Source organism: Ambystoma mexicanum, chromosome 2q (genome assembly GCF_040938575.1).
Source record: "Ambystoma mexicanum isolate Mex_15411 chromosome 2q, UKY_AmexF1_1, whole genome shotgun sequence".
NCBI lineage: Eukaryota > Metazoa > Chordata > Amphibia > Caudata > Ambystomatidae > Ambystoma > Ambystoma mexicanum.
In genome coordinates this window covers 818974082-818993437 of record NC_090924.1, presented here as the reverse complement: position 1 = coordinate 818993437, position 19356 = coordinate 818974082, and positions in this window count along the sequence as shown.

The window sequence follows — 19356 nt, the reverse complement described above, 5'->3', positions numbered from 1 at the left end:
AACATTCTCAGCTCATGGCAATTGAGCTACTGTACTATAAGTTTGTAAAGCTGGCATTTGAGTAGACGACACAGTGATAGTATCACTTATGGAGTTACATGAAATATAAGTGCTTACTTTGTTAATCCGTATGCGTTTAGGCACAGCGATCGAAGAATTTTCTCCAGTACAATCACATCTCTTCTGTGCACGCGTTTTTGCAATTGACTGACTCGACATGTTATTTGGTTGACTTGATTGCATTGTACAGAGCCTAAGCTTGATTTCACAGCCAAAGTTTTTTTCGTCGCCAGTCGCCACACAGCCAAACAGCCCAACAGCAGTCGTGAGTCAGCCCTTCTCTCCTCAGGGCTTAGTGCCGCAAGGGCGGCGGAGGCGGCCTCTTGACCCTTGACCCAGCTGACCAAGCAGCTGCAAGGGTTAAAGGCGCAGGCGCACGCACCTCCCAGGAATCTCCGAGTCTTGGTAAGAAAAACGAACGGAAAAGATGCAATGCTTTTAAATCCAGCAGAAATGGGCAGAAATGGGCACTCGCCACAGCCACAGCCCAACAGCAGTCGTGAGTAAGCCCTTCTCTCCTCAGGGTTTATGCTAGTATATCATCAGCAAAGAGCACTACATTTGTATTCTCTCCCCCGTCTTACCAGACCACAGAGGTTTTGTCTCTGTGAATAAGTTCTGCAAGTGGTTCCAGGGTCAAGGCAAAGAGGGGGGAGAGAGATGACAGCTCTGTCTGGTACCTGTGAGGAGTCAGAAATGAAAGTCGGACACAAAGTTGCTATGTTTCTGATTAAAGACTTTTATTAACAGAAATGGGTTGGGAAAATGCTCTGTGACCCTGCTCTAAGAGGAACGTCCCTACCTAAAACAAAAAACTAAGGCTATGTCCATGTCAGGATGTCAAAATAGAAACTGCCCTTGTGCCCAAACATTCCATGAGGGATTCAGCCCGTCTCCTATGGGAGATGATGTTCTAGCTGATCGTATCTTCTCAGGAAAAGTCTATCTTCCCCATATGTAGTGGGAATATTGCTCAAAGCGGAAATTAGGACATTTTGGGATTGAGAAACTTCACAGTTTTCTGTCTCTGAGGGACAGGAAACTTTCCTAGTTGCTTGGGAATCAGGAAAGCTGTTATTTTCCTAGTCGTATATCCTGACTAAAGAGACCTCTACTGGCAGTTCAGAGGTTCTAATATTCTCTGGGGAAGATAACATAGTGACTGTAATTTCAGAAGTGTTATAATTTTCTGTTTTCAAGGGAAGAGGGATCTCCCGTGATATTTGGGTATCAGGAGCTGTTCTCTCTTCCCCTTGAGTCTTAACTCAGTCTGTTCGTAACTAGAGTCAGAGTTTTTCTCTACCTCCAGCTTTGAGCCATACAAAAACAAATCTTGTTCACAGCTCCCACCAGACTGCTTCCATGGGCTCTCTCCATCTCCCTTCCTAATGTCACACTTGGACAGAAGTTCCCATGGGGTATCATGCACCAAGAGTCCCACCAGCTCACCCCTCTTAATCTGCATCAGACTGTAAGACAAGTTCAACAGGGCTATTTATATCTTCTCCCCACTGGACAGGAGAGGCAATACCTTTAATCTTCCCTTTTACCTAGTTCCAGCCAGGGGCATAAGATAAATAAGCTATGGGGAAACTATTATTTTGTCCCTAAAGGGGATTTGGTATTCATGAGGCAAGAAAAGGTTATAAGTGTTAGCCTCCACATTTTTACTAGTGGGAAAAATGGCTTGGGAGGGCAAGGGGAGAAAGCAGACTCCTACTCTTTGGCCCAGATGGTGGAGGGACTCTCATGATCTTTCTATTGGTCCCAGCCCACTGGTAGAAAAGAGGACCTGTCTAGATCTCTCCCCAGGTACAACAGTAATGGAACGGCAACCTGGCTTGGTCTCGCTTGGGTGCATGATCCACTAGTGGGAGAGGGGATGTTAACCAACTCTTTCCCAGATGTAGACATTACAGGGCTATAGTTTACTATACTATATGTTATACTATACTATATACTATGCTGATGTAGGATCACCAGTTTATGTCAACTGAGCCCGATCCCACTTCTGACACCATATGGGAGGAGTCAGAAATGAAAGTTGGACACAAAGTTGCCATGTTAAAGACTTTTATTAAAAGTAATTGGTTGCGAAAAAGCCTCCCTGACCCTGCTCTAAGAGGAAATTCCCTAAAACCAAAAACAAAGTATCTGTCCGTGTCAAGACGTCAAAATCCAAACATTTCTTGTCTCCACACTTCTATCCTGACCCTCACACTACAAACCAAATCATAAGGTGAAAAGGGAAATGTCTTTAACCTGGTGATTGCAAAAAGAGTTCCTAAAGAAAAATAGAACAGCGCCAACATACATTTTCTCCAAGTTAAAATAACCTTGGCTCCAAAGGGTTATTCCCTTCCCCTGGATTATTCAACACTATGCCAATGTGTCTTTCTTGGTGTAAAACAATTCTTTTTGTTACAAAGTTCCTTACCGTTGTAGTTCTTTCTTTCAAAAGTTCCTTCTTTGATTTAACAAACACAGTGCTTTCTTGGGATTCCCTGTAGATTTGCAACTGCCTGGTCTACTCCCCTGCCAGGACTTCTTATACACTTTTGACTGCCTGGTGTACTTGCCTGCCAGGTCTTCTCACTCTCATGGGTAAACAGTTCCTGTTTTAATTCCACAATTGCTTATATCTTCTTTAGTTCTGTATATCTGGTTGTTTCAACATTGACCTTGGTTTCCCACAAATCTGCATTCCTACCCCTACGCTTGTTCCAGAGCTGGCCCACCACACAGCCCTCCACTACTGCCAGTGCCCATCATAAGATCACTGGACGCACGCATGGCAGTAGCTCGATGCGATGCGCCTGATGCAGGAATGCCTGCAGGGAGTCCAAAGGGTGCATGAGAGCAATGAGGTAGCCTCTGCCACAGCTGAGGCCAGAAATCACAGCATCTAATTGACCCTGCATTACATGCGGGTCAAGGATCTGACCCATTAACCTCCATTAACACCAATGAGGGCTCACAGCCTGGAGCCCCACGACGCCGCTCCCAAGCAAAGAGCCCTTCTGCGAACAGGCTCCATATGGACTGTACTGTCAGTGTGCATCACTCGGTGTGTGGAGAGGGCAGGGGGAGAGCAGTCTGTGAGCAGGGTTTGGGAGGTGGGTGGGGTTGGGAGGTGGGTTGGGAGGGAGAGAGAGGGTGTTTGGGGTGGTGAGGTGAGAAGCAGGAGGTGTGTGGGGAGGGGGATTGGGATTGCCACTGTTCATGTTACAATACAAACATTTCACTTGAAGCAATGACTGGACATTCCTATTTTCAAACAAGTGTTTACTGTAATGTTGCATGATATTTACAAAGGTGTAAGGGGTGTGCACAGTGGAGAGTAAACTCAAAAAGAAATTCTTGCCTCGCCATGCGTCCTCCATGCACGCAGTGTGCACATGCATGGGACCTGCTGGTGCTGCATCATCATCTTCTAGGGGAGGCATGTCCAGATCGGGGGCAGGGGTGTGTTGCGCCTGATGCAGATGTTATGCAACATTGCACAGGCCATGACTATCTGTCCAACCTTGTCTGGCCTGTACATCAGTGCAAATACCAGGGTAGTGAGGAGCACACTTAAATTGAATATGTGTAGGTATGGTTTATGGCTATAGAGGGTGCAAGAGAATTACAACCTTGGCAGTGCCCACAATCTGTGGGACAATTGCGTCTCCCGCACACCTTTTGCGACTGGGTACCAGTCAAGTGTTCAATAAGAAATGATGAATTTTAATTAAACATCAGTGCACCCCAAGACCAACGTAGGCATCTGAATCAGGCCTTCAAGAGGCTGAAGGTCTGCTCAATGGCCACCCTGGTCCTCACGTGGTCCCTGTTATGTGCCATTTCCTGCCGCGTCTGTGGATTCCTCAGAGGGGACATCAGCCATGGAAGCAGTGGGTATCCAGAGTCACCTACAGGGGGGAGAGATACATGTGTGACTCATGATGCCTGGCAGTGGTATTGCATGTCCCACAGCATCGCAATGGTCAATCTGTGCATGCATGTCCCATTTCACATTGTAGAAAGAGAGGGGCTTGTGGCCCTTCCCTGATCTCCCCAGGTCAGTCAAACTCTGTATAAACAATAGATCAGGGCGACCCGGTTGTACAAAAACACACACAATTATATAATGGTTTAGACATCAAAATCTTATTGTGTATTACAAATCAGCGAAAAGGTCACCACAGGTGATTGAACCCAGTACATCCCCTATAAAAGAAACAAATGCATCACTTTACATACAAATGAACAAATAATATCATTGTTATACATCCCCTTGTGTATTCTGTGGGGTTTAACATTGGTGTAGATACAGACCAGGGACTACTTGCCAAATGTCTTACACAAAACAAACTAGATATCATTAACCAGAGGAAGAAAAAACTGATCCAGACAGAAATGTACGGGAGGTTTATTTATTTATTTTATTTATTTGTATTTGTAAAGCGCACTAACAGCCCACAGGCATTGAGGTGCTGTTGCAGGGATTGTGCCTCATTACGAGTAGTGCGGTAAAAACGGGGTCATCACCAGCATGGCGGAATGAGCGGGTCTGTGCTCGTATGGCGCCGGTAATGGCCATACCGGCATGCTGCAAAAGGCCCTTCAACCCCCCAATAGCGCCATCACGGGACCTGCCGATACCGCCACCGCCTAGGAAGAACCCCTAAATACCGACCTGGTAATACCAACATGCTAATACCGGGCTCGTAAAACCGGACCCGGAAATAACGTGCTCTGTGCCAATACTTCAAGAATGTCTAAGGCTACCCGAAAGACCACCCCCCAGCTGCGGAAACAGCGCTTTTCCGATGCCGAATTAGAGATGCTAGCGGACACCCTTGCTTCACACGCTGATGTCATCAAGTCCCAGAACCTGAAGTGTGAGGTGCAGCAGCAGAAGAAGGACATCTGGCAGGAGGTAGCCTGCAAGGTGTCCACTGTGGGAACCACCCCACGCATTATCAAGGACTGCAGGAAGAGGTGGGACGACCTGTGCCTGAGGGTGCGTAACATCATTGCCAGGAACAGGAGGGAGGCCATGGCCACAGGCGGGGGGTTCCCACTCCCCTACCAAAATGACCACCTGGGAGGAGACCGCAGCAACCTTCATCAATCCAGAGTCCATCGAGGGATTTGGGGAGATGGAGATGGGTGCGGCATCATCACCAGAAGGAGGTGAGTTACCCTGCAGATCCCTGTAGGGGGAACCATGACATACCACAAGTGATGTGGAAGAGAGTCTAGGCAAGGCAATGCATTTTGCAACACCCACATGAACATATCCAAGTCCAGATGGAGGGCCAAACCGTGCCAGACAGAAATACATGCTGATTGCCAATCCCATAACCAACACACAGCCAGCACACTTGGACCGTGCTCATGTAATACATCACATAAACCCCAAATCAACAGCATGTCACCTGCCATGCAGCGAATGCCAAAATGCCCCCTCAGAATACCCTGTGTGACACACCTGTAAGACATGAATGCATGATTAAATGAATAATGAACAGCACCATTGTATGCTTCTGGCATGTAACACCATCACTGATGCCCTGCATCTCTTCTACCTCCCAGGTACCGATGAGGAAGATGCCAGCCAAGACACCAACGCGAGGGCATCCACGTCCCACCAAAAGAAAAGGGCTATCGCCACCACCACCTCTGTGGCAGCCAAGCAGACCACACCCACAGCCAGTGTGCCTGACCGAGCCGAGACACAGCCAACAACACCTGCTGCCAGTGTGCCTGACACACTTGAGACCCAGCAGCCCACACCCACACCAGTTGAAGGGGAGTCCCTACAAGCACTGGCCACCACTGAGGATGACTTGGAGGACAACGTGGACCAGGAGGGAGTCACGGAACTGACAAAGCCACCGACCCCAAGCCCCGTGTCCACCCCCCCGCCCCATATCCAGCTCTCAGCCACTTGCAGCAGTGCTGATCCCTGCCTCCATGATTCGGACCTGAGCCCCTTCCAGGAGGACAGCACCAAAAATGCAGGCCCGCAAGTGCACCACCCACCACTCCAGCTCCCACCAACACCCTCGAGTCACGTCTGTCGAGGGTGGAGGTCCGACAGGAGTCCATGTTGGAGCTCCTGCGGCAGTCCATTGCGGATGGAGAGGACACCAGGCGGGAAATCGCCACTGCCATTGCAGGGACCACAGCGGCCATTACAGCAAACACAGCCGCTGTGATGCCTCGGCTGTGTTGATGAGGGACTGTCTGGGGGCCATCACCCAGGTATTAACGTCCATCCTGCTGCACATGCAGCGTCTACGACTATCAGCAGCCGCTGAAATCCCCACAGACTCCTCATCAGCCACAACATCTGCTTCCTCAGTCCCCACAAGCCCTGTGCGTCAGACCAGAAGGAGTGCCAGGCACACAGAAATGCTGCCCGGACAGCAAAAAGTCCCACAAGTAGTGTGGGCAGACAATGGGAGTGGGACACATGGTTGTGGGTGAATGGGAGCATTTAGGGGCGTTAATTGGGTGGGTTAGGGAGTTCACTGGGGGGTTTTGGAGTTTATTATGGGGGTTTGTATTTAACTGGGGGGGGGGGTTTGGGAGTTCACTGGGGGTTTGGTGGGGGTTGTCACATTTTTGTTGTTTGAACCAATATACCCGTTCTGAGAAAAAACATAATGCCTGGACATTGTTCATTTAGTGTGTATCCATTTAATGCATGACGGTGTTCAATGCCCAAATCCCAACATTCCCTGTCTGCATGTCCACACGGACCCGGTGTACAATGTGTTACTGACACATATCTATCAACGTCCCTGTGGGTCAGAAGTATTCGTCAATTAGTGATTGGCGTACTGCACGGCCATCCTGTGCATCACATACTGGCAGGGGTGCTGCTTCTCCTCCATCTTCATCCTCATCATCCTCACCTGGTGCATGCATGTCAATGTCAGGTGGCAGTGGTACATTTCTCCAGACGCACATGTTGTGCAGCATGACACAGGCCATGGTGATCTTTGCCACCTTCTCAGGCCTATATAGGAGTGCTCCACCAGACCTGCTTAGGCAGCTGAACCGCGCCTTCAACAGGCCAAAGGTCTGCTCAATCACAACACAAGCACAGGTGTGTACCCAATTGTACTCCTCTTCATGGCTGTTCTGCGGGTTCCGCACAGGGGTTAGTAGCCACGCCTTCAAGGGATATCCTCCATCACCTGCAAGCAAATACAAATTGGTGTGTGTCACTGTGAGCTGCCACCTTCAGGAATCACACTCATGGCCGCAGCTATTTGGTGTGGACATGCACATGTCCCTGTACGTAGGCACAAATGTCATCTAGATGCATACTACACTGCTATGAGGTGTGGTAGTCCGGATGGCGTTCAATAAATGATGCAGGGTGAAATTATTCATTCTGAGGCAGATTTACTGTGGTTCTACGACAATGTTTAACCTCACATTTATGCTGTGTATACTACTCTGTGCATGGTCACACTAGCCACATTGGCACATTTGCAATCCTGTTTAGTCATGCATTGTTTGACATACACATGGTGGTCAGGTTGTGCATCTTACATGTGGTCATTGATATGCGTTAATGGTCAGATGTGTGGCAATGATGCGTCCTGTTGGGGTTGGGGGTGTTCAGGTCAGGTGTCATTAGTTCTGCGTGCATTCTCCACTCACCGTCCATTCCCACCCAAGTGGGGTATGCATCGCAACACATCCCTACCCCAATGCACTGGCATGGGCCATTCAGGCAACTCACCAAGCAGCCAGGCACATGGTCCGGCATGTCGCTCCATGTGACGGGGTAGCGTGGAGTTCCGCAGTACCATGGCATCATGTGTTGATCCGGAAAATCGGGTGCAGCAATGTGTGATGATCTTGCTGGAGTCACATACCATCTGCACATTGATGGAATGGTATTGCCTGCGATTGCGGTACACCGCCTCTATGGCATGGGGGACAACCAATTCGACATGGGTGCAGTCCAGGGCACCAACACAATTGGGTATGCCTGCCAGTGCATGGAAGCCTACTTTAGTGTTGGCTATCTCCTGGGCAGTCCATGGTAGGGATATGTGTGTGCTAGCGTGCTTCAGGAGGGCATCCAGCACTTGGGTCAGCATGCATGAAAATAGTGGTTGTGAAATGCCATGCAGCTGGCCCACTGTGTGCTGGTAGGTGCCTGTGGCCAGGAAGTGGAGCACAGACACCACCTTTAGAAGCGGGGTATGGCAGTGCGTATTTCTATGAGGCTGGCAATGTCGTTGCGTATCATGCCCAATATGGTGGTGATGGTGTCCCGGTCCAACCAGTACAGGGTGTGGATCTGCTCAGGGGTTAGATTGAATGGACTGGGTCTGGTGCGAGGGATTGGCGGCTGCCTACGAGGGACTACTGGGTGCACTGGTGGTAATAGCTGGGCCTGTGTCACTCTCCTTGTCCTCCTGCGTCTCCTCTGTACTGCCTGTTGTTGATGCTGTTGTTGTTGTTGCTGTAAATGTAGCAGTATAGACATGTCCTCCAGTGCCATGATTGCAACAGCTAGTGGTAGCACTTTGGTGTAGGAAGGGGTGTGGTGTGTGGGTGTACTCCTTTTATACTAGGCCAGACTATATTGGGTCCACATGTGGTGATTGTGTGCACCTGTGGCAGTTGGTTTGATTGCGGATTGCTGTTTCCGGGTGGTCCGCGATGCCTGTATGGCCGCCATCGTGCAGCCCCTGATTACCGCCTTCGGGATGCTGGTATTTGCATCTTCGCGTGGGTTGTGATGTCCTCCTATTATCGGCATGCCGGTATTTGCTCCCCGAAGGGGCGCGTGTACGTGCACATGCCGGTATGATGGGGCATGGTACGGGCGGTGCCGGTATTGGCGGGTTGTCGGGTCGGAATGCCCCGGACCCGTTAACGATGCCACTATTACCATTCCGCCTTCCCTTTTTCATTACCTCCATTCTCATAATGAGGCCCATTGTCTTGTTTGCACATATTTGTTTTAGTTACGTAGGTATGCTTGACTCTTGTTTACAGTGAGCATGAAAACAATATTGCCTTGGTTGCGTGGGGAGATCTTAGTACAGGAACATGATTTAGCTCTTGGTTACAGTGAGCTTGATATAGTTCTAGTGTACTGTACAAAGGTAGGCTGATATGAGAAACAGCAACATTCACAGGGTGAGGAGTTTTGGTGAACAGCAGGGCTTTGATTAGTTTCCTAAAAGCAAGGTGAGATTCAACCTTTCTGGCTTGGGGAGGCAGGGCATTCCAATGTGTCGCTGCCAGTACTGGATAGCTAGATCCTCCTGCACACACTCTCCTAGTTTTAGGAACAGAGATCCTGTTGGCATAGACCATTCTGGTGGGTCTGGTGGGTACCTGCTTGACAACCCTTTGAGCCAGGTATAGGGATGCACGGTTGTGAACACATTTGTGTGTTAGGGCGAGGGCTTTAAAGACTATCCTCTCTTTGATGGGGAGCCAATAATCTTGCTTTCTGGTCTCGGAAATGTGTTCCCTTTTGGAGATGCCAGTGGCTGCCCTAAGGGCATTATTCTGGACTGTCTGTAGTTTGGAGAAGTTTTTGTTGGAGGTCCCTAGGAAGAGGGCATTGCAGTAATCTAATCTGGATCCGATTGTGGCTCTTGCAATGGTAAGACAATTTAGCTTTAAGAGATATGGTCTTGCAGCGTTGATAAGTTTGGAGTGATAGGCAGAGGTCGAGGCAATGGCATTGACCTGCCTGTTCGTAGAAAGGTCCGAGTCTAGGTAGACACCCAAGGTCTTTACAGCTTGTAATACTGGGATAGACGAGTGGTCAATTTTAACCCATTAAGTGCCATGGGTATTTTTTACCCCCAGTGCCAGGGCCTTTTTTGGTGATTTTGGTATGTGGCCATTCAATGTTTTGTAACTTTTTTGTTACATGAGGTATCTCGACCAAATTTGGCTCCTTTTTTTTCCGACATGTAGGCGGTCGTAACGCCACCCAGGAATCTTAGGTTGCTGTAGGGGGGTGAGAGACAATAAGCAAAAAGGGGGAACATTTTGGGTTTTTTCAGAAAATGCCAATACAATGATGTACAAAGAAGCCTTTGTTTTTTTCCTTGTAAGAGCTAGGAACGAATGGTTTGCTGGGTTGAATTCCCCAGTTTCCTGGCTTTCAGGAAAAGGTTGAGTGGAAACGAAAATAAATTATTTTGATGTGGCTATCAACTGTTTTGTGAGAGGTAGGCGATTTTTGCCATTTTTGCCAATTGGACGTGCATGGACGGAATGGGAGAAAAGGGTAGGAAGCCGAATTGGAGTACAGAAAGGCATATATTTCTGAAAAGTAGATAAAATTCCAAGTTTAGGAAGGGGTGATTTGCGTAGGTCAGGCAAACACTAGGTAGGGGAAAATGCCATAGATTGGGGGAAAAGCGGGAAAATGACCGAAAAAAAGGTATGTGTTTGACATGGTTGGCTTGGTACAGCAATGCCTTCGATGAATTTTGAGAAAAGTAATGCTCTGCTACATTCCCCTGACTCTTGCAGTTAGGAAAGCACACATTTTTGTTGTAGTGTTTTACAAAACAAGCAATACCACAAGCCAAACACTGAGCCATGGTACACAGGAGTTTTACGCTCAAGGCATGAACAGACGCACTTAGCATGTGTAAATCGGGAAAACTGATGTGGTGAGGAATGGCAAGCACACATTTTTTGAAAGAGCACAGGCAGACCTTTTCAAGGGTAGGTGACATGTGCAGGTTACAAAAGTGCATGGTGTCTAAAGCAGCGGCTAAATGTAGGTCACATTTGGGAAATGAAAGGGTTGTGTGACAAAGGGCACCAGCAAATGGGTCAAAACGTTATGAAAACTACACAAACACAACAAATGTTATACCTTCCCGCGTTCCCACAGGTGTGCCGATGAAAACGGTACCTCACATGTGTGGGTGCACCTACCTGGGCGCCAAGGGAAAAGCCTAAAACACAACTAAACCCAAGTCTGTTTACACACCTGAATTTCACACTTTCTCCAGACAAGCGCAACATACAGATATGGGCCTCGGGTGCCCAAGCCACCAAGGAAAACAGGGATCCCCATGCATTTTCGAAAAGAGGACACCCGTGGGAATCTGCAGAGGTATGATTTGCGCAAATCGGCCCAGAATTTATTACCCAGACACCCAGCAAAGTCCGAAATGTGGGGAAAAAAACGCATTTTCCGCACATTTCACTCGGTGCACCCATCGAAACACACCACCAACAACACATGGCCTACCGTCCTGCATTCCCACAGGTGTCCCGATGAAAACGGTACCTCACATGTGTGGGTGCACCTACCTGGGCGCCAAGGGGAAAGCCTAAAACACAGCTAACCCCAAGTCTGTTTCGACACCTGAATTTGACACTTTCTCCTGACAAGCACAACATACAGATATGGGCCTCGGGTGTCCAAGTCACCAAGGAAAACAGGGAACCCCATTCATTTCTGAAAAGAGGACACCCGTGGGAATCCGCAGAGGTATGATTTGCGCAAATCGGCCCAGAATTTATTACCCAGACACCCTTGAAAAGTCCAAAATGTGGGGAAAAAAACGCATTTTCCGCACATTTCACTGGGTGCACCCATCGAAACACGCCGCCAACAACACATGGCCGACCGTCCTGGGTTCCCACAGGTGTCCCGATGAAAACTGTACCTCACATGTGTGGGTGCACCTACCTGGGCGCCAAGGGGAAAGCCTAAAACACAGGTAACCCCAAGTCTGTTTCGAAACCTGAATTTGAATTTTTTTTCCAGACAAGCACAACGTACATATATGGGCCTCGGGTGTCCAAGCCACCAAGCAAAACAGGGAACCCCATGCATTTCCGAAAAGAGGACACCCGTGCGAATCCGCAGATGTATGATTTGCGCAAATCGGCCCAGAATTTATTACCCAGACACCCTTGAAAAGTCTGAAATGTGGGGAAAAAACGCATTTTCCGCACATTTCACTCGGCTCACCCATCGTAACACGCCACCAACAACACATGGCCGACCGTCCTGCGTTCCCACAGGTGTCCCGATGAAAACAGTACCTCACATGTGTGGGTGCACCTACCTGGCCGCCAAGGGGAAAGCCTAAAACACAGGTAACCCAAAGTCTGTTTCGACACCTGAATTTGACACTTTCTCCAGACAAGCACAACATAGAGATATGGGCCTCGAGTGTCCAAGCCACCAAGGAAAACAGGGAACCCCATGCATTTCCCAAAAGAGGACACCCGTGGGAATCCACAGAGGTATGATTTGCGCAAATAGGCCAAGAATTTATTACCCAGACACCCTTGCAAAGTACGAAATGTGGGGAAAAAACACATTTTCAGCACATTTCACTCGGTGCACCCATCGAAACACGCCGCCAACAACACAAGGCTTACCGTCCTGCGTTCCCACAGGTGTCCTGATGAAAACTGTACCTCACATGTGTGGGTGCACCTACCTGGGCACCAAGGAGAAAGCCTAAAACACAGCTAACCCGAAGTCTGTTTCGAATTTGACACTTTCTCCAGACAAGCACAACATACAGATATGGGCCTCGGGTGTCCAAGCCACCAAGGAAAACAGGGAACCCCATGCATTTCCGAAAAGAGGACACGCGTGGGAATCCACAGAGGTATGATTTGCGCAAATCGGCCCAGAATTTATTACCCAGACATCCTTGCAAAGTCCGAATTGTGGGGAAGAAAACACATTTTCCGCACATTTCACTGGGTGCACCCATCGAAACACGCCGCCAACAACACAAGGCCTACCGTCCCACGTTCCCACAGGTGTCCCGATGAAAACTGTACCTAACATGTGTGGGTGCACCTACCTGGGCGCCAAGGGGAAAACCTAAAACACAGGTAACCCCAAGTCTGTTTCGACACCTGAATTTGACATTTTTTTCCAGACAAGCACAACATACAGATATGGGCCTCGGGTGTCCAAGCCACCAAGCAAAACAGGGAACCCCATGCATTTCCCGAAAGAGGACACCCATGGGAATCCACAGAGGTCTGCCTTGCGCAAATTGCTCCAGTTTTTATTAGCCACAATCCCTTACAAAGTGTGATATTTGGTGGGGAAAAAACACAATGTTCACTTTGTTTGGGGTTCTGGGTAATACATTCTGGGCCGCTTCGCGCAAGTCAGACCTCTGTGCATTCCCACGGGTGTCCTCTTTTGGGAAATGCATGGGGTTCCCTGTTTTCCTTGCTGGCTTCGACACCCCAGGCCCAAATCTGTAGGTTGCCCATAATAACAAATTGTGCTGTGGCGAAGGGCTTGGGGTTACCAGCGGGTTACCCTTTTCCTTCTGCGCCCCCGGTAGGTGCACCCACACATGTGAGGTACCTTTTTCGTTGGGACACCTGTGGGAATGCGAGAAGGTATGACATATGTTGTTGGCGACGTGTTTCGGTGAGTGGACACAGGGAAATGTCTCTGAAATTGTCTGGAAATGAAGACAATTCTCAGACATTTTGCTCTGGCCACCCACCGAAACACACTGCCATCAACACATGGCCTACCTTCCCGCGTCCCCACACGTGTACCGATGAAAACGATACCTCACGTGTGTGGATACACCTACCGGGGGCGCAAAAGGAAAAGGGTAACCCACTGGTAACCCCAAGCCTTTCGCCACTGACCATTTTGTTCATGTGGGCAACCTACAGATTTGGGCCTAGGGTGTCGAAGCCAGCAAGGAAAACAGGGAACCCCATGCATTTCCCAAAAGAGGACACCCGTGGGAATCCACAGAGGTCTGCCTTGCGCAAATTGCCCCAGTTTTTATTAGCCACAATCCCCGACTAAGTGTGATATTTGGTGGGGAAAATACACAATGTTCACTTTGTCTGGGGTTCTGGGTAATAAATTCTGGGCCGCTTCGCGCAAGTCAGACCTCTGTGCATTCCCACGGGTGTCCTCTGGGACAGATAAATTGGGGGGCTGTCCTGCACTCCTCCCTGGGCTCAGGCGTCCCTTCCTAGTAACAGATATCTGGTCCCAGGGAGGGCTGCATGGCATGGCACCCACTCCATTGCAGGTGGGGGAGACGGGGTCACTACCCCGTTCCATTAGAAAATTCCCCATCCCTTTGGGGGGCCCCACAGCCCCCCCTAAAATGCGTTCCACCATTTTCAATTTTTTTCTTTGTTTACGAAACTTGCCTTGCCGCAGAGGGGCCCCTTGGTGTGCCAACCTGGCCCTGGGGTGCCCAAACCTTACTGCCCCACCCACTGGGGGGCCTGTCCCACCATTTTTGGGGGCCCTCTCCCCCCTCACCCCAAATGGGTGGTGGGGGCACCTCATGCAGGCCTCCCTGGGCCTCCTACAAATGTCTGCGTGAGGTACACCCCCCTCCATTTGGGGTGGAGGGGAGAGGGCCCCATAAATGGTGGGACACGCCCCCCAGTCGGAGGGGCAGTAAGGTTTGGGCACCCCGGCACCAGATTGGCACACCAATGTGCCCCTCTGCGCCAAGGCAAGTTTCATAAACAAAAAAAAAATGGAAAAGGTACACTACACTTTAGGGTGGGCTGAGGGGCACCCTAAACCACCAGGTAATTTTCTAATGTACTGGGGGGTGACCCTCTTCCCCCCACACCAAATGCAGCAGGGGGCATCTCATTCATCCCTCCCTGGGGGCAGATAAGAGGGGGGCATCTCATGCAGCCCTCCCTGGAGTCAGATTCCCCTTCCTAGGAGCAGATATCTGCCCCCAGGGAGGGCTACAAGGGGTGCCCCCGTTTCCCCTTGGGGTGAGGGTGAGAGGGCCACCACCCATTTCTGTAAAATATATCCTTATGTACTCCTGCCTGGGGCCATAAATCTGCCCCCAGGGAGGGCTACGAGGGGTGCCCCCCTTTCCATTTGTGGGAGGGGGAGGGCCACCACCATTTCATGGGTGCAAAAAAATCCCAGGTCCACCACCTCCACCCCCCCATCTCCGTTTTTTATTTTTTGCCCCCCTTCCCTGGGGGCAGATGATCAGCCATCTGCCCCCAGGGTTGTGCACATATGTGCCCCCATGCTTTGGGGGCCAGATGGGGAGAGGGCTGCTTACTTGAAGCAGCCCTCCTCCCCCCACGTCACAAACATTTCCATGTTGGTTCAGTGGGTTGCTGATCACGGATCGGCCTCATGTAGATGGTGTCCTTGGAAAGGGGAGAATCTCCCCTTTCCAAGGACACCATTTTTTTCTATATCCCTGGTGGTCTAGTGGGCCCCAGGATCCCAAACCCCCTTCCACCTCCCCCTTCCCTCGACTTTTCTTTTTTCTTTCTTCTTTTTCACCCCTGGGTGCAGTGATCATCGGCCCCCAGGGGTCTCCAGCACTGTGGCCCCATGCTTTGGGGCCACGGGGGAAGGGGGCCACTTACCTAGTAAGCAGCTCCCCCTCCCCCGCGTCACAAACGGATCTGTATTGATCCTGTGACATTGCTGCTCACGAATCGCGCGCCCCGCGCCCTATCCGTGAAATGCCACATAATGGGTATCGTTGGAAAGGGGAGAATCTCCCCTTTCCAACGATACCCGCCTCGATATCCGGCTTGAAATACAGCCGGAGATCGACGCAAAGAAAGAAGGGCTCTTACCTTCTTTCTTCACTGCCGCAGTGATTTTACTTTCAGTTTCACGCCGACGTGCTTTACGCACACCGACGTAAGGTAATCCAGCCCCCTGGCAGTGGGGGGGACCGCCCCCTCACATAACCCGGGGGTTCGATTACAGTTTTGTGTGATCCCTTCTTTGCTTTGCACGGATCACACAAAACAAGGTGCCAAAAAGGACGAGCTATCTCGTCCTTGGCACTGCGTATGCACTTCCAAGGACGAGATATCTCATCCTTGGAACTAAAGAGGTTAAAGGAACTGTATTGTTTGTCCATTTTCTTGAGCGTGGCCGGTGATCCAATTATCAGAATCTCGGTTTTATCCCCATTGAGGCATAACCAGTTTTCTGCCATCCAGGTTTGGATAGTGGAGTAGCTGGACTCAAGGGTAGCTGAATCGGCTTCATAGTCTCCTGTAAGGGGGATGGGGACCTGTATGTCATCAGCATAGTTGGTGTATGTGATGCCCAAGGCATCCAGGATCTGGAACAAAGGTCTAGTAGACAGGTTATAGAGGGTGGGAGATATGCAGGATCCCTGTGGGACTCCACATTTAATGAAGCTTGGGTGGGCACAGGCTGAGTCAGAAAAGACTTTCATAACCCTTTCCTGAAGAAACGAGGTGATCCAAGCTATGGCAGTGGGGGAGAAGTTAGCGGCAGTGGAGAGGTGGTGACAGAGAGCATTGTGATCCACTAGGTCAAATGCCGCTGATAAATCAAGGAGCAGAAGGAGAGCGGGTTTGCCCGCATCTCTCAGATCGTCCATTTGATTTTTTAAATCTAGGAGAGCAGTTTCGGTGCCGTGCCCTGGACGGAATCCCGACTGCCTAAGGCCAAGCACATTGTTTGCCTCCAGGAACTTTTGGATTTGCAGGTAAGCTGCCTTGTCAAGAATTTTTAGAAGGAAAGGGACTGTCGTAATGGGTTTATAGTTTCCCGGGATAGTCGGATCAAGGGTAGGCTGTTTGAGGAGAGGGCGTACCCAAGCTTCCCTGAGACTAGTGGGGACATGGCCAGATTGGAAGGAGGCGTTAATGAACGCTGTGAGAAAAGGGGTAAGGGGGAGGGCACAATCTTTAATAAGTTGAGCTGGGCTGGCATCCCCCTTGAAAGCAGACAGTTAAATTGAATTCTGGAGAGTGATAACCTCTTGTTCGCTCATGTCCTTAAACTCAAATGATGGGGAGTCACTGCTAGCACTGGTCTGTGATTGGGATATCTGGTGACTAAGTGCTTGTTGATGGACTAGGATTCTGTCCTGGAGCATGTTAAGTTTGTCCATCATAGCCGTTTGGATTTTATTGCACCAGTCTTCATCCGTGTGGAGTGTTGGTAGAGGTCTGTTGGGTGTTTCCAACTCCCTGAAAATGGCAAAAATGGCCTTGGTATCGGATTTTGCATTTGCTATCCTTGAGTTGAACGAGGAAGCTTTTGCTTTAATGTTTGCTGTTTTATATTCTTTGGATACAGTCTTAAAAGTTGACTTAGTGGCGTCATTGGGGTTTGCTTCGCAATGGGAGAGCGCTGTCCTTTTCTTAGCCCTAAGGTCATAAAGTTCTTTGGAGAACCAGGCGTTAGAAAGCTTGGTCCGCTTGGCCTTTTTCAAGGTAAGAGGGGCGATAGCATCAACTGCCTGAGAGATGACTGTTTTTAACATTTCAGCAAGAGTTTCTGGGTCATTGGAACCGGGAGCCTGGAGGGCAGGTACTAACAGGTGAGGTGTAAGCCTTTCTTTAGTTAGTTGCCGGACACTTCTGTCCATAACTGCAGGTATGGGGATTTGTTTGAGTTGGCCCCAAACACCTTAATTTCAAACAGGATAGAGTGGTGATCAGACCAGGGGATAGGAGAAACGTCAGTGACTCTGATGGTGCAGTTATGGTGAGCAACCCAGTCGAGGGTGCAGCCTTTGCTATGGGTGGGTACTTTGATGACCTGAGTGAACCCTAGAGGGGATAATGCTTTACTGAGGGAGTCTGCCTGGGTATCATTAGGGTCGTTGAAGCCCAGATTCAGGTCTCCTAGGAGAATGGATTGGGAGGTTTTCTTTACATTATCCGAAAGAGCATGTATCAAGGCATCTTGGAAGTCTGACACTGGCCCAGGTGCTCTAGAGATGATATGGAGTGCAGTGGTAGAGTTATGCTTGAATACCTAAAAGCTGGGATAATTCCTGAGGCGCTACAAGTTATGAATTTACCAAGAATTTTCATAGATAATCCCAAATTTAAATTATATTTTAACAGAGTTGGGAATTGGTGCAGCAGAGATTGGTTGATCCTGGTGGTAGACATCGCAGAAGAAGAATGCAAATTGCAAGGAGAACAGCAGGCGGCACTAGAAAAACAATTCTTGGAAAACCTCACAATCAAAGATGCAAAAAAAGCTAGAAATCTTAGAGGAGGAAATCCTCAAATTCAAACAAATTACAGTAGACAAAAAGGTACTCAAACAAATAAAAATATCTATTTAACTACAAAGAAGAGAAAACACATCCCTATTTAAGAGAAGGGTACTATGCAGAACAGCAACAACAAGGAGGAAACAGCAGGCGGAATAGATTTGTCACTTTCTCACCCTCAGGTTCATCGAGCGACAGCGACCAGGGTGCCCAAACATCAAGAGGAACTTTTTTAGGCCCACCAATACAACTGCAATTGTTTTCAACGAGGAGGACACAGGGGATGCAGCAAAAGACAAACACAGCCCTCAGGACAGAGGATGAGAACCCGACGATGGTACTCCAACCAATAAGTGAGGAAACCATATCTATATTCAACCTGTCGTCCCACGCACTCACCAACATGGGGGTACAACTTTTAAATAAAGGGCTTTCCTTTGTACATGCTACAAAGGCAAAAGCCTTCAAAACTGAAATAGAACTGAAAAGGTTCTTCAGGAACATCGGACTTACATTTTTAAAAATGTTTATATACTTTAACACCAAGGAGAACGGGAAAGCATGGAGATGCCGAACAAAGAGAAGAACCTCACAGATTTTTAAATGAAATCCTCGTTTGATCCTCCACCTTACACCATTCCAGCAGAATTCCCGATCTTTGAGAACATGGCCACTAAAAAAGATCTAGATACCATCAAAAAGGAGAACTATTACCAGGATAATCTCACCAGGGAGGAAAGGAAAACCCTCACAACACTCAGTACAGATAACAACCTCACAATAAAACCAGCGGACAAAGGTGGTGGGATTGTCATCCTGGACACATGTGACTACAATACTGAATGCCTACGACTACTTTCCGAAACCAAGGCATACCGAGAATCAGACATTAACCCCACTGCCAGGCTCAAAGAAGATATAAGAGACCTCACTTCACATGCAGAAGCCCAGGGATGGATCTGCAGTGAGGAAATAGTTTTTCTCAATATAATCCGTCCCATGACACCAGCATTTTACATACTTCCAAAAGTACACAAAGACCCAAAGAAACCACTGGGACGTCCGATAGTATCGGCTTTCAATTCACTCCTTGAACCGTTATCACTTTAGACAGATTTCTTTTTAAAACTGTTTGTGACCCAGTTGGCCTCAGGCCTAAAAGACATGACGCAAACCTTAAACATACTCAAGACCATTAAAGTAGGTCAATCTTGTATTCTAGTGACAATGGATGTTGAAGCTTTATACACTTCTATACCCCAAAGAGAAT